Genomic DNA, 16,236 nt, shown 5'->3' with positions numbered 1-16,236 from the left:
GTAAAATTATCATACTTTTTTCAAAATATGATAATATTATCAATTTGAATTCAAAATTTAGTAGTATAAAGCCAGTTATTCAGCAAACATGAGATGATCCAAAACATTTACATTATTACAGGCTACATGTCAGAATCATTATGGCAATAAATTAGTTGTTGAAAAATAAAATAATTATTCCTATTAATAGCACACAGAATATAAAGCTAACTTTAAGAGCTGATTAACTATTTAGGAGTCAGATATAGAACTTCAGGAAGAATTTTTGTCCCCTCCACACACTTCCACAAAATAACTGTCCTCTCTCTTTTTTTTTTTTCTTTTTCTTCCTCTTCTTCTTATTCTCTAGAATTTTAATTCAGTAATTTCCAGACTTATAGATTTGGCCAACTAGAAAAATTATTTTTTGTTAAGAAAAAACTTTCCACAATTCTTTGTTCTTCTACATGTGACACTAGCTGCCTCTTGTTTCAGACTTTTTTCGAGAATGCGTATATGGCAAATAGCCTTGTGGGATAGAGATAGCATCACCTCTCTCCTGACCAATGGGCAGGCATGCTTATTGCCCATTATGGAAGATGCAAGTTCCATAAACTCAGGGTTCCTCTTTCCTAATGCTACTCATTGCATGTGCTACTGCCATATGGCCCTCTTTGTATTAGGGACTCAGGGAATGGATGAAAATATGCTGATGTCCATGCTGTTCATTATGGCATGAAAGTAAAGTCCTTTGTCTCTAATTCAGGAGTTTCTTATCTTCTCCCAGGATCCATGAAACTGTAATATACTAACTTTTTAGGCTGCAAGCATCATAAAACCTCAGACCCTTCATAGTTCTTGGTAGTTTTTAAAAATACTGACCCAAATAATTGCCAACTTTCTCCAAATTTTAATTTAAAAAACACAAATTACTACCATTTCGTATTACCATCCTCATATGAAAGAAAGTAAAAAAGCTAGAGTCTCATAATAAAGGACAGAGCAAGAAAATTTTGGTCAAGGACCAGTAACTTCCCAGGCCAAAGACTTCCAGGAGTTTGGGCAACACATCCTAATAGTGTTGCCTCAATTTCAATTCTACTGGCCCTAAGGGATAGTGCTTCCGGAAGTCCAGAAGGTTGTTAAGTAAAATCTGTTACCTTACCTACAGTCAAACTGTGCAGCTCTCATCAGACACCTTCAGGTTCATGAAGGTAGTTTCTTGTAACAGTAAAGGAGGAAGACATGAAGACCACCCAAAGCTCAGGAAAGACACTGTCTTCCCAACCATAAGGCTCAGTAGTCTCTGAGATGGAAAATGAAGAGAAAATGCTGCAGGGATGGGGCCTCCTGCTGTCTGCTTTGTCTGCTGCAGTGGCAGAAACAGGCAGTTATTCTGGGAAGCTGCAATGTCAGGTAGCAAAATCCCTCTGTTGCTGCCAAGTCTAACATTTGGTTACAAAAAAAAAAAAAAAAGAAACAGCATCTGGAAATACTTTTTTCTTCTACTGGATGGTATTCCATACGGACAGTCACTTCAAATATATATTGAGAAGCCAAAGCTTAAATCTACACCAATATTAAGGAAGAAGGAAGAAAAAAGAAAACTTGGCAGAGTTTTTTCCTAAAATAAGCATTCTATATTCTAAATCCCTAGAAGGAAGTTTGGAACTTGTCTCAGTTACTCCCATCTCTCCATACAAATTGGACTCGATGGGCCTTTGGAACCAGTTAAAGAGCTCCTCAAATCAAACTGGTGTTCTTCAAATTTTGGCTATTCAGGTGAGAAATAAGGCAAAGCTTCCTGGTGGCAGTTCAGATCCTTCTTCATTTTCCTGTCTCTGCTCATAATTATAAGGGATTTGAGTCACTAATAATGAAAAATGGTAGGGAAAATATCTAATTATGATCATGATTACCAACAACTGACTTGAAAATTCTTTTTTAAAGCAGCTAACAAGATTTCAGATTCTTCAGGCATTATAACCCCCATTACTTCCCGTTCCTCTCAACATATCACATTTCTTGTCTTGTTACAAAGAATTCTGAGCCCCGTATAAACAATTCTTCTACAGTTCCATTCCACAGATAAAGAAATACTCTTTTCAGACCAGAAATACTCCCTTCCAGCAACTGGGCTCAGTAACTCTTTCACTCTAATGCTTGCCTATGTGCTTAAAAAAATCCCTAAGAAACTGGAAATTGACATAATCCCTAACCCTACTGATGTAAAGAATAAACAAGCTCTGTATTCTAAAAATCTTGGCTGGTTGACTTGAAGGTAACTTCCTCCCTAAAGGCCTTTCTTAAAGAGGAGGGGGGAAAACAGTAAAGTAAGAAAGCTTCACTGGGAAAGGGAAGATCTCCTCCACAAAGTTATAAATTTCTCCAACATGCTTCCATACAAAACACCCTTAGTGTACTGTACTCCTTCAACCTTGCCTTTCCCTCTACCCCTGCCTCCACCTCCCCATCCCTGTATTCCAAGACTGTTCTCTCACCATATGACCTTAGCACCTGCTGCCCACTTTGGATAACACTTCATTGTCTTCATCTTCTAAAAGTCCTCCCTAATGCTCGGGTTGTTTCTAGGCAGTTTTGCCATAAGGATCTTTGTGGCAAGCATTTCCACCACAAGCATTTTTGTTGCCTAACTGGTTAGCCATAAGGCAATTTGCCATCAAAGACAAAAAAATAACTGGATGACAGTTTGTTGTTTCTTCAATTGGCTGACACCTTGGTTTCATTTCTCCAATTGACACAGTACTCCCATATTACATTATTGAACCTTAGCCCTCATAATGGTCTAAACAGTGGTGCTGAGTCTTGAATCCACATTTCCCATAGAACTTTAGATATCTATCAAGGGACATGTAATGATACACCAAGAGTGTAGAAGGCTTTCACAACAGAACACAAAGCTAAGCTATAAATATACATCCCAGTATAAGGAAACTGATACCTCTCTTAATGAAGGGAGAAAATTTAGCAAAAAAGAAAAAGTGAAATGCTGAAAAAGGAGACAAATCAACAAGCAAAAAATGTATAATATTATGAATGAAAGACTTTGAAGACAAGTGCATAGGTACAATCCACAAAAAAATCAGTTTGCACAGTATTGCAATGATCTACACACATTTTAAATGTATTCAAATATTTTGTATTTCACAAGTCTTTTTAATTTTGTTATTCATTTTTTCATGTTTCATTATATCTTTTTTAATGAATGTCCCAATTTTATTTTTTGTGATTTTTATCTGTTTTTAAAATAATTTATTTTTTATTGGTGTTCGATTTGCCAACATACAGAATAACACCCAGTGCTCATCCCATCAAGTGCCCCCCTCAGTGCCCGCCACCCAGTCACCCCCACCCCCTGCCCTCCTCCCCTTCCACCACCCCTAGTTCGTTTCCCAGACTTAGGAGTCTTCATGTTCTGTCTCCCTTTCTGATATTTCCTACCCATTTCTTCTCCCTTCCCCTCTATTCCATTTCACTATTATTTATATTCCCCAAATGAATGAGACCATATAATGTTTGTCCTTCTCCGATTGACTTATTTCACTCAGCATAATACCCTCCAGTTCCATCCACGTCGAAGCAAATGGTGGGTATTTGTCATTTCTAATGGCTGAGTGATATTCCATTGTATACATAAACCACATCTTCTTTATCCATTCATCTTTCGATGGACACCGAGGCTCCTTCCACAGTTTGGCTATTGTGGACATTGCTGCTATAAACATTGGGGTGCAGGTGTCCCGGCGTTTCATTGCATCTGTATCTCTGGGGTAAATCCCCAGCAGTACAACAGCAAAGAAACAAACAATCCAATGATGAAATGGGCAAAAGACATGAACAGAAATCTTACAGAGGAAGACATAGACATGGCCAACAAGCATATGAGAAAATGCTCTGCATCACTTGCCATCAAGGAAATACAAATCAAAACCACAATGAGATACCACCTCACACCAGTGAGAATGGGGAAAATTAACAAGGCAGGAAACCACAAATGTTGGAGAGGATGAGAAGAAAAGGGAACCCTCTTACACTGTTGGTGGGAATGTGAAATGGTGTAGCCACTAGGACTTTTATCTTTTACAGCAAAATTGCTATATAGCAAACTAGTTATGCAACAAAATGTTTGCAGCAAAAATACCAGATGTGTCTTGGTTCAGCATACTCTAGAGCATGTTAGAGTTCTTCTATCTCCACCTAGCACAATATGTGTATGTCCTGTGTCATAATTACTGGTTGTCTTTCCTTCATTTTCATCTAAACAAAGCTCATTAAGGTTGGGGATTTTCTAGGAATTAATACAGTATATGACACCCTGTAATCAAAATAGATACTTGTTGAAGTAATGAATGAGCAAATTTTTCAAACCTTGTTTTTGCATTTCAAGTCAGATAATATAAATCAACTTATGCCTAGTTGGATATAATTCTATCTAGGCTTTGAGGAGATACACAATAATCAAGTCACCTAGTAAGCTTGCTGTGCTTCAGTGAAGAAACACAAGGTAGCTCAGAAAGTCATTACTAATTAAAATGCTAAGGCAGACTCTGATTTAACATGGCTCATGACTGTCTAAGTTCAACACAGTACAGGTAGAGCAGAAAGGAACATCCTAGCACAGAATATTTTTTCTGTTCTGCAATAATATTTATACTGAAAGAAAGAGGAATTTAATTCATTTATAAACATGAGATAATTACAAATACTTCCATAAAATATCTTCACTAATCATAGACTCTTCTTTCCAAGCTATGAAAAGAATTTATTCATCTGTACTAAAGCAATATACATAATATATTTGTTTTATTTTTAAAAAATTATTTACTCTTCAGAAAATGCACTTAATTGGATATATATAATTCATTTAAAAGTGAAATCGTATTTTAGAAATGTCAATTTTAACCTGAATGATGGTTTCAAAAGCCATAGATATGTTTAAATGATATTTGGATTATTCTGAAATGCTGGCAGAAGTATTACTTTTCATAAAAGCAATATTCCTCATCATTTATTGTATGTTTTGTGTTCATAGTAGGAATAATACAATTGTTTTAATTCAGGCTGCTAAAATAATTACCACACACTAAGTGGTTTACAAACTATAGACATTTATTTCTCACAGTTCTGAAGACTGGGAGTCCAAGATCAGGGTAAAGGCATTATGGAGCTCTGGTGAGAGTGGTTTTCAGGTTGCAGATGTAGACTTCTCCTTCACACATCTGACCACAGAAAGCTCTCTCTTTACTCTTAAGAAGGCAATAATTCATGCATGACAGCTCCGCCCTCGGACCTCATCTAATCCTAATTACCTCTCAAAGACCACAACTCCTAGTGCCATGCAGGGTTTCAACATATGCATTTGGAGCAACACAACTCTTCCTTCAGTCTCTAACAATTATGGAGCCAAGAACATACTTGAAACAATGAGTAGCAATTAACGGTGGTGGTGGTGGTGAAGACAATTGGTTGCATAGGGTTTCCTGGAAAGAGTAAGAAGAAGATAAAATCTGGGGCTTCACGGAGGAACTGGGACTTTGAGATCAGATGAGATTCAGTAAATGGGAAGAGAAAGAAAGTCAACTTCCAGGTAGTGGAAGCCCAAAGAGGGCAACTCTGGGAAACCAATGAGGAGGCCAAGCAGCGCCCCCAGAGGGCTAGGACGCAAGAAGTAAAAAGAAGCTGGGGTGTTTGGATTCATCAGAGAGGCATCTGCAGGTTTTCTAAAAAGGAAGATATATATGTCTTTGATGCTTTAGAAAAGTTATTTGCCTGTGGCTTACAAGCATATTATAGATGGGAAAGACCTAAGGGAAGAAAGTTGTTTTTCCACAAACACAGTAGAAATGAAAAAAGAAAGGGCAAATGATGGAAAACATCCCAAAGGATGGCTGGAAAGGACTTAATAACTAAGCCAGGAGGAGTCGTCCAGAATGCCCACTTACCTAGATTTCTATAACAGTTCATTGACTGATGCTCTCATCTCCACCCTTGCCAGCTGACACCTGATATTTATCAAAATCCCCTCCTGAGCTCCCCATTACCCTCATGCCAAAGCATGGATCTCTGGCGTGACCCTGAGTGATCTGTTTCATGCTTATCTCTGTAGTTTCATCTCTCCAGCCTCACATCCCCATTCCCTGTACACCAGCCACATCTAGGTTCCCACAAATGTGGCCTCCCCTGTCTGGAATTTTTGTAACTCATTCTTGCCTTCCTGACCCAGCGCCATATCTCTCTCTGTCTCTCTCACACAGGAACACACACCCCACTTCATTTTGCTAATCGCCAATAATCCCTGCTTTCTCAATTTGAATGTCACTTCCTTATACAAACTTTGTCTTACCAAAACTAGATAAGGTTGCCTGGTTGTGTGATTCCATAACACTCTGAATTTCTGAGTGTATATACATAATCAGTTGTGCAATATCTGCCTCTCCACTAGACTGTAAGTTTCATGTGGGCAGAGATATTCTCTGACACTTCTATGGTTATATCCACAGTACCCAATCCAGGATCTTGAAATACAATTTGTATACCAAAAGTGTTTATTATGTAAATTAATGAGACCCTAAAGTATTATTAGTGATTGGAAAGAAGTTGTGACAATACTTCACCCAAAATTTAAATCTTGGGAGAGGAAGCCACCATGCAAAATGCAAATTAGTAACTACCAGTAGTTCTACACTGGTTTCCACTCATTCCTTCAGCTTCATCTACCCAGTATTTGTCTTTTATTTATAATACTTATGGGTATTTTCCACCTGTTACCACCTAAAGCCAAAGAAAATAACACTTGGCAAATCTGTTCTCTATTTTATCTCCCCTCATTACCTACATATCAAATTATTTTGAACAGTAAGAGATATGAAGTTGTAAAAATAAAACATTCTGCATTTTTAAAATGCCAAAGGTTATGTTTATAAAATGTATTTTTTCTTCCTATCCTGAGAGGATTTTTCTCATCTGCTATAATTCAACTTCAGATGCTATTCAAACAATCACAAGAATGATTCAGCATCTAAACGGCACCTGAGATATCCTCCCTCCTAATGTGGCAAAAGGCCCAATTTTTAATATCCATTATCATGGAATTTCCTCTTTTTATGAGGCATTTCCAGCTGGGGAAATTGGTAGAGGAAACAAAAAAAAAAAAAAATGCCTTTTCTCTTTGAATTCATCAAACAAGTTTCCAAACATGCTAAGAGAACACTGACTGGAGTGTAAGCTGCTGGAAGACAGTGTTTTGTGCATGGTACAAATTCAATGACTTTTTAACTTGCAAAAATGTTATTAAATTGCCAAGCTCAGAAAGCAATTCTCTGGATTAAAGGAACACTCACATGCTCTGAACCCACCTATTAAATAAGAACTTGCAAGACTTCAACTCTCAAAAAAGAGAAATTATCAAAAGGCAAATCAAAGATTAAAAAGAAAAACTTGAAGAGAACAGCTGAGGAAATAGGATTTTTCCACCAAATTCTCTGACACTTAACTTGGAGAAGAGGACTATTACTACCTTATTGGTACCACCATCATATAATTGAGTCCTTATTGTATATGTATCCGGTTCTGGTTATTTTACAAAAATGGTTTGAGTTTTTCCTCCCTTAGGACCACCATATCTGCTATAGGCCAGGTGTGCTATAAACAATTCTTCTTCTCAAAGAGTGTGAATAGGGGATCCTTGGGTGGCTCAGCGGTTTGGCACCTGCCTTCAGCCCACAGCGTAATCCTGGAGTCTCAGGATCAAGTCCCACATTGGGCTCCCTGCATGGAGCCTGCTTCTCCCTCTGCCTGTATCTCTGCCTGCCTCTCTCTCTCTCTCTCTCTCTCTCATAAATAAATAAATAAATAAAACCTTTCAAAAAAAAAGGAGTGAGAATAAACGAAAACCATTGTATTACAGAGGAAGAGTCCAAGAGTCCAAGTATAATACAAACAAAAATTGTTAAAAGTAGGGCACCTGGATAGCTCAGTTGGTTAAGCACCTGCCTTCAGGTCCTGGGGTTCTGGGGTCAAGCTCCACATCAGGCTCTCTGCTCAGTAGAGAGTCTGCTTCTCCCTCTGCTTCTCCCCCCACTTGTGTGCTGCTCTCTCTCTTTCCCTCTTTGTCTCTATCTCTCTCATAAATAAATAAAATCTTTAAACAAAAACTGTTAAAAGTGCAGCCAAGTTCTCTTTACCCAAAGTGGTCAAGAAACAGGAACAAGAAACAGGGACATCTGACTAATGAAGTATCCAGTTTAATATTATATAGTAGCCAGATACTACAAATGCCTGAAGATTTAGAAAATAATACAATATGCTATAAAAAATTATATCTAATTTAATCTATACTTAATACAAATTCTCAGGATCTTTCCAGGCCCCATGACCATCATTCAGAATGTCATTAGCTATTGGTAAGAAGAGAGGAGCCAAGCTGTACCCACTCCAAAAGACATCTAGAGTGTTTTGCTATTATTTAATACATCCCTGATCTTGATGGCAACTTACTTACTTGGTCTTTCTTACTTTTCAGATGACAGTTTAATGCTAATTCTGACTCCAAATCAAGTAGTCATGAAGTCAGGAACTACAGATTTTAATATTGAGTCTGCTCCTACCTTTGTGATCATGAATAGGTCAAATAAGTACTTTGTAAAATAAGGAGACTGTTAAAATAATTGATCAAGGCCCTTTCTACAATAAGAATCTATGAGGGTTAGAAGAGTCATTCTCATAAAGTTGTGTGTAGAAAATCATCAATGGGGATCCCTGGGTGGCGCAGTGGTTTAGCGCCTGCCTTTGGCCCAGGGCGCGATCCTGGAGACCCGGGATCGAATCCCACGTCAGGCTCCCGGTGCATGGAGCCTGCTTCTCCCTCTGCCTGTGTCTCTGCCTCTCTCTCTCTCTCTCTGTGACTATCATAAATAAATAAAAATTTAAAAAAATTAAAATAAAAAAAGAAAATCATCAATGTAACAATGCAAAAACAAAACAAAACAAAACAAAAACAAAAACAAAAACAAAAACTAACTGCTCTGTTGCGAGAAGAGCTGTGAACACTAGTAGTGGAGTATTTCTCTCTCCTGAAACTTCTCTAAGGGGAAAACTGGTTGTGATATCTGCTATATGAAAGTTAGGCTTTAAGATGAACAAAGTCAAGACTGAAGTATGGCTTCAGAAAGAGTTTAGGATAAGTTACCAGCATCTGACAGAACTGGGAAGGGTTATCTGAGCACCAGTGCCTGTCTGGACTCAAGACTGATCCATGCATTCTGCCTCCATGCTTTTCTTGCTTTCAGTTCAGCACTTCTTTTTTTTTTTTTTTTTTTTTTAGATTTTATTTATTTATTCATGAGAGACACAGAGAGAGGCAAAGAGATAGGCAGAGGGAGCCTGAGGCGGGACTACATCCCAGGACCCCAGAATCATGACCTTAGCCAAAGGCAGATGCTCAACCACTGAGTCACACAGGTGCCACCCAGTTCAGTATATCTTAGTCACCATCCTCATCCTGGTAATGACACTTAGACACCACTTACTAAGGCTGCAATATTCTCATCAAGCTCTCTTGGCTCTTTGACCTTCTAACTTACATTTCTGCCACTCTAACCATTTTCCACTTTCTTTTCCCAAGCCAGAGTTGACAGTTTTTACAGCCACCCTCTGCCACTAGGGCCCAGCCAGGAAAGAAGTGAGCCAATGTTTTAAACATTCTACATTAATTTATTCTTTCAATAAGTAATTATTAAGAACCTACTGTGTGCCAGATACTATAAATGTACAAGGAAATAGTAGGAACAGGTGCTAAAGTGAAATGATACAGGGTGATATAGGAATGTTAAAAACTACTTTAGGTTGATTGGTCAAGAATAGGCTCACTGGGGTGGAGATACTGAAATCAAGTCCCAAATGATAAGAAGAGGTCGGACATACAGAGAACTGGGGGTAGGGAGAGGGCCATTAATGGAAAGGGAACTGTGATGGCAAAGGCCTTAAAACAGAAATGAACTTGGTGAATTGAGGAACAGAAAAGACAGTGTGGCCAAAACACAGGGAGAGATTTGGAGAGAAGACAAGATGAAACTGAAAAGTTACACTGAGGCAAAGAAGGGAAGTCATTGGAGGGACTTCCAAGGGAAGAAGGGAGTAAGGAAGGAACTTTCAGGAAGCTCAAAGGGAGAATCGATTTTCTTGTCTTTTCTAGTTTCTAGAGATGTCCTACATTCCCTGGCTGATGGTTCTCTTCCTCCACCTTTAAAGCCACAGTGGCAGACTGAGTCCTTCTAATCATCATTCTGACCTCCTCTTCTCCCTCTCTCTTCCAATTTTAAGGGCCATTGTTATTATACTGGGCCAACCCAGACAATCCAAAATAATCTCCCTATTCTAAAGTCAGATATTAACATTATTTCCATCTGCAACCTAATTCCCCTAAACTAACATACTCATAAATTCTAGAGAATAGGATGCGGACATCTTTGGGTAGCCATTAGTGTGCTAATGGCTACTACATACCGCCTACTGCAATATGTGTATATATATGTACGTATATATGTATACATACACACAAGAATTATTATGCATATTTATGTTTGCATATCTGTACATATATGTAATATATGTTTATAAGAACAAATGAGTATCTATACCTGCATATATTTCTATAACATACAAACACACACATTTCTTCTACTAGAATTTTTGTCCAGGAAGAATTCTCTTCTACAGAAACAACCTATATACTTTTTCAGTTTAGAAAGGCTATAAAATCTATCATATTGTCCTTACCTTGTTTCCCAAGAAGCTCAAAGTTAAATTTAAATCTCAGACATAATAACTTACTCATCCCAGATAATCACTATATCTATTTTTCACTGTCTACTCAATGTCAGATCTGTATTTGAAAGTCTTTTTTATAATTGTACTGTATTATATTTATTTCAAATTAGAAACCACCTCAAATGCATTTTTTGGAAATAGAGTAAGTTAAAAATTATAAACAATAACAGGAATAACAGAAATCCCAGGAAAGCAAAATGATAGCTTTATGCATTCTTTAGTTCCATGAAGACCACAACATTAAAAAACAAATCATGGAAAGCTAAAACCTTACAGTAACAAGATTCCAAGTCCCTGAGAAGGGAAAGAACATTCAAACTAGCTTTCCATTTTCCATCAAGCTCTGAAGCATTCCAAGAAAATCAAAATGTGATAATCCCAGTCAGATAGAGTATCCAAAAGAAAAAAGAAAGAAAACTTTCCAGGAAGAAATGGAGCCTGAGTGGCTGGATGCTCTCACTACACAGCTTTGAATTACCCAAGCCTTGCCATTCCTTAGACATTCATCCTTTCCTGATACTTTACCTTGAGAGGTCCATGGGCATGTTAAAAGATTTTAGATGAGACATTGAGCGCGAAATACTTCACACACATTAAAAGCCCCAGCCCTCCTGGAGTAGACCTACCTTCCCCTCTCCTGCAAGTGGGTGATCCTGCTCCTCTCTGGAGACCCAGACATGCATCAAGGAGAGGCTTATAACCAGAGGGCTCAGGAAGAAGACCACAAATGTGTACACAGAGAAGCCCTAACTGCCAAACTGCCCACCCAAGAGATCAGCTCACCTCCTTGAAAATATCTCCTCTGAAACAGAGGAGACAGAAATGAGTTCAAAATTAGGCACCAAAATCTACCAGCCTGTGGGCAAGTCACTTAAGTCTCAGAACCCCAGTATCCTTGTTTCTAAAAAAGAATTACTAATAACGACCAGCTCATAAATTTTCTGTGATAATGAAGTGCCATAGGGTTCGTAAACTTCCTGGCTTACTTTCTGACATGGTAAGTGCTCCATAAACGTTAGCTATAGGTATTGATGAAAGTAACAATAAAAATTAATAATGCCTCAACTCATATGCCAAAAACATTGTATACTGGATAGTCCAACAGAATCTATTTGTGTGCATTCTCAAAAACAAAGCTCTAGAAAGAAATCTGGTTCAAAGAAAACAACACAGCAAGCATTTAACCTATAAACAGTCTGCAGTAATAATAGCCATCATTTTTTGCAGGGTATACTCTGTACCTGTTACTGGATCAATTTGTTTTGAGGACCAAGTAACTTTTATAAAAAAATTTACCACAATCTTTATAACTACCTAGACTTATTAGTTTTAAACCTGAAATTACTCATCTTATACATAAGTAAATGGAGGCCCAGAAAAGCTAAGTACCTACCCACACAGCTGGTGAGTTGCATTTTACCCCAGGATTGTTAGGCTGTGACTTTGTTGAGTTTATTACATCTCAAAGAGAAATGGGATATCTTACAAAATGCTAGTCTTTTAAATGCTTGATCACATATGCACCATAGGGTCTCTCCCCAGACTGGACCTCCCCTTCCTTACCTTGCTTCTCAAATTATGGGCCAAGCCACCTGTCTATTTCACAGACTCTGCAGATCTTCAGCTGAGTGCTCTGGGACCCAGATCCAAAGGGTCTTCCTCTGCAAAGTCAGTTTTCTTGATTCCCTGAGGTCAGCTGTTGACTGACAGCCCAACTTCTGAATGGTGAAGGCAGAGTCTTTCAGTTTCAATGATGCCACCATTTTTCTCCTCCCTCCCTGCTAGAAAGTAACAGCACTTTAATATTGGCTAAGAACTTCAGATCAGAAATCAGGTAAACTTGGTTTCAAATCCTAGCTCCAACATTTATTAAATGTGTGACCTTGGGTAAGTTATTACATAATACACAGTTTCTCTACTTGTAGAATGGAGGTAATAACAGTATTTATCACATTGGTTTCTTGAAAATATTAGACAACTAAACTGAGTAAACATAGAACCATTAGCATAATACCTGCACAAAATTAGCATTCAATATATGTAAGATATTATTATAACACTCATCACAATTTTTATGTTCAGTGTCTTCTTCCGTAGCAGACTACAAATGTCGTATTTATTATAGTGTCCCTAGTCCCTATCACAGTGTCCAGTCCCCAGCTGGGACTTCATGAACATTTGTCAGTTGAATAAATGAAAGAATTAACCTTTTATCAGGCAGATCACAACCCACCCTCCCACTCTCAACCTTCTCTCAAGCGGTGATCTGATGAACTCCTGTACTTGGGGATTTCTAACCTTTGCCTCAAATGGGATACTTGAGGGAGCGAGGGAGATGTAGAAATATTTTTGAGGGAACTTTCTACATAACGTGCTGTATGAAACCTCTGCACTATGCTCTTTCAAAAACACTGAAAGATCAACACTATTTATCTTGGCTTCTAGAGTCAGACTGCTGTTTCTTTGACAGTGATATGACACAGACTCTGGGCCACATGGGACCCCAGTATATTCTGATTATGTAAGTATTTCCAAAGCCTTCCTTCCAAGGAGGCCTCCTTTCCAAGGAGGTTTCAGTATATGCTTCCTTAGCCTTTGGTGTGTTGTGGCTAATGAGTAGCCACTCTAGTGAGAGAAAATAAACCAAAAGAATAGAAAGAGGTGAAAAGAAGAGGAAGAGCCAGTGTGGAGTGTGGAAACTGAATACTAGCAAGTTTTGAGAAAGTATAACAGGGGGCTGAAGTAGCTGCTGAACAGTAATGTTTGAGGTAGTGTGAGATGGATGGAGAAAGTATTTTAAGATAGTTTTCTGAGGGATAATAAGAGGAATTCACCTTTAAAATCCCTTCACTTGGCTTTAGATATATATCTTTTTTGTAAGATTTTATTTATTTACTCATGAGAGACAGACAGAGAGAGAGAGGCAGAGACACAGGCAGAGGAAGAAGCAGGCTCCATGCAGGAAGCCTGACATGGGACTCGATCCCAGGTCTCCAGGATCACACCCTGAGCTGCAGGTGGTGCTAAACCACTGAGCCACTGGGGCTGCCCATATTTTTTTTTTTAAGATTATTTATTTATTTATTCATGATAGACATAGAGAGAGAGAGGCAGAGACAGAGGCAGAGGGAGAAGCAGGCTCCATGCCAGGAGCCCAACATGGGACTCGATCATGGGACTCCAGGACGGCGCCCTGGGCCAAAGGCAGGCGCTAAACTGCAGAGTCACCCAGGGGTCCCCTGGCTTTAGACATATTTAAAAATCACTTTTCAAAAATATCTGAGATTTCTAAGTTGTGTCTCTTTTGAATATGAATGCTTGCTAAAATTGTCCAAAGAGGTCCTGCTTTCTTTACCTTTCATACACACCCAGTCAATGAACATCTATTACTATAAACTGGGCTATGTAGATAGGATAATTTCTTTTTTCAACACCCTTAACCATAAACATCTTCATATGGAGTCCTGTTTATTGACTTTCTCCTTCAAAGCTGTCCTTTGTATTCATATTTTTTTAGTTCAGCTGCATTATAATGACTACTTCAAGAAGCCAATTGAACATACAATGTAACTCCCCAAGGGTCATTTTCCCTTTTAAGGTCAAATATCCAATCACATCACTTTCCATGCATCCTTTGTTGTGTTCTGTTGAATGAGTAGGTCACTGCTGGCCTCCCGCAATGTCCACAGAAGTAAGGAGTGTGAAGTTCTTAAGACAGAGTGTTTCTCTCCTCCACCTACTATCAATGCCACCTTAGTAAAATCACAGAAACTCTCTGGGCCCCTGAGTCTTTATTGTGGTTGTTTTTTTTTTTTTTGAAAAATCTGTACTGGATTTTAATAATACATGCTTATTGTAAAACTCTCAAACAATGTGAAATTATATAAAGTGAAACTCTGTTCTTTTTGCACTTCCCACTCTCCCACTCTGATTAAAGCTACTATATTCAGGTGTTATCCTTCCACATTTTTCTATGTGAATGTGTGTGTGAAACAGTATATAATTTTTACAAATAAAAAATGTGTATTACATTATATAGCATGCAATTTTCTTAAAAAGTAGAATATACCAGACATCATATTCTACAGCTTACTTTTTCATGTTTTCAAAGAGAAACATTAATATATACAGTTTTTGTGAGTCTTACGTGAAATAATAATATATGGAAACACTTTGATAATTACAAAATACTATGTAAAGATAGCAAATTATTGTTACAACTAAGAGCTCTTTGCTCACAGTTTACTCTTCCTGAGTTGTACTTTGGGTGACCAGCTTTCCTTTTTCCTGTTTTCATGAAAATAAAGTTTTTCCTGCATTCAAAAACACAATCTTAAAATATATATATTTTAGAGTGCCTGGGTGACTCAGTTGGTTAAGTATCTGTCTTCAGCTCAGGCCATGATCTCAGGGTCCTAGGATCGAGCCCCATGTTGGGCTCCCTGCTCAATGGGGAGTTGTCTTTTCTGTCTGCTGGTCCCCTCGTCTGTGTAAGCTCTCTCTCTCTCAAAGAAAATCTTTAAAAAATAATAATAAAAAATACATATTTTAACATCTCTAAAATAGTGGCATGTATTATAATCAATAGTGTGTCTTCATTTAATTTGGTATCATTTTTCCTATCTACTAGCATTTTAGGTTTGATGAAATAAGCTATGTGTATATCTTTTTTTCCCTTATTCAGTTTGACTACAAAATTGGCATGTTAGGTATACTACTTCATTTCTCTATTCCTCCACATCTTCATCCATTAAATGCCAATAATATTTAGAAGTGTTATTATGAACAAGGTAAATAGCACAGAGCATGGCTTAAGATTGGCATTTATTAATCATAAGATGTATTCTTTCCTTTGCCCCTCTAAATAAAATTCAAAATCCTCAGGCTGATATATGAAACCCTAATCACATCACTGCAAGTCACATACTTCATCCTGTAATCAATCTGTACCATCTCCTATGCCCTAAATCTACTCTATACTCCCCTGGTCCTTTCCTCTCAGATAACTGTTATCAAAATCTCTTTCACCTCAATGACAACACACAGAGTTTTTTCTAATATTGTTGGTGAAGATGTGATCTCTTCCATCTTTGAGTCTCCACAGCACCTTATTTGTGCTAAGTCACACCTTCTTTTACCTTTAGCATATTCTCACCTTCTAGAAATTCCTTCAGAACATACGAGTTCCTCACCTGTGTACTCCATACACCCTGTCTCAAAAAGGAAGTGTTCAGTAAATGACTTTTACATGGAAATTAAACTCCAACATTAATCTCTGTGGTTATGAAACACTGCTGCCAGAAATAGTAACATCTTCACTATTTCAAACCTTGCATAGTTTCAACTGGAACTTTTATTAGTCTGGAAATATATTTAAAGATAACTTACAAGTAAATATTCTCTTAATTT

The 16,236-nt window shown here is 37.8% G+C and overlaps 2 long non-coding RNA genes across 3 annotated transcripts in view; one reads left to right on the top strand and one right to left on the bottom strand.

The window, feature by feature from the left end:
• Positions 1-13,752, bottom strand: part of LOC111098317 — a 100,367-nt gene extending 86,615 nt beyond the window's left edge. The window contains exon 1 of the long non-coding RNA XR_005367921.1: positions 12,391-13,752. This is a non-coding gene — a long non-coding RNA (uncharacterized LOC111098317). The remainder of the gene's footprint in view (positions 1-12,390) is intronic.
• LOC111098318 overlaps positions 1-16,236 on the top strand; it is a 33,651-nt gene that overhangs the window by 8,179 nt on the left and 9,236 nt on the right. The gene's annotated exons all lie outside the window — the stretch shown is intronic.

Source organism: Canis lupus, chromosome 12, assembly GCF_011100685.1.
Source record: "Canis lupus familiaris isolate Mischka breed German Shepherd chromosome 12, alternate assembly UU_Cfam_GSD_1.0, whole genome shotgun sequence".
In the NCBI taxonomy this organism is placed as follows: Eukaryota; Metazoa; Chordata; class Mammalia; order Carnivora; family Canidae; genus Canis; species Canis lupus.
The sequence above is the reverse complement of the archived record's forward strand: the minus strand, read 5'-3'. Positions and strand labels throughout refer to the sequence as shown.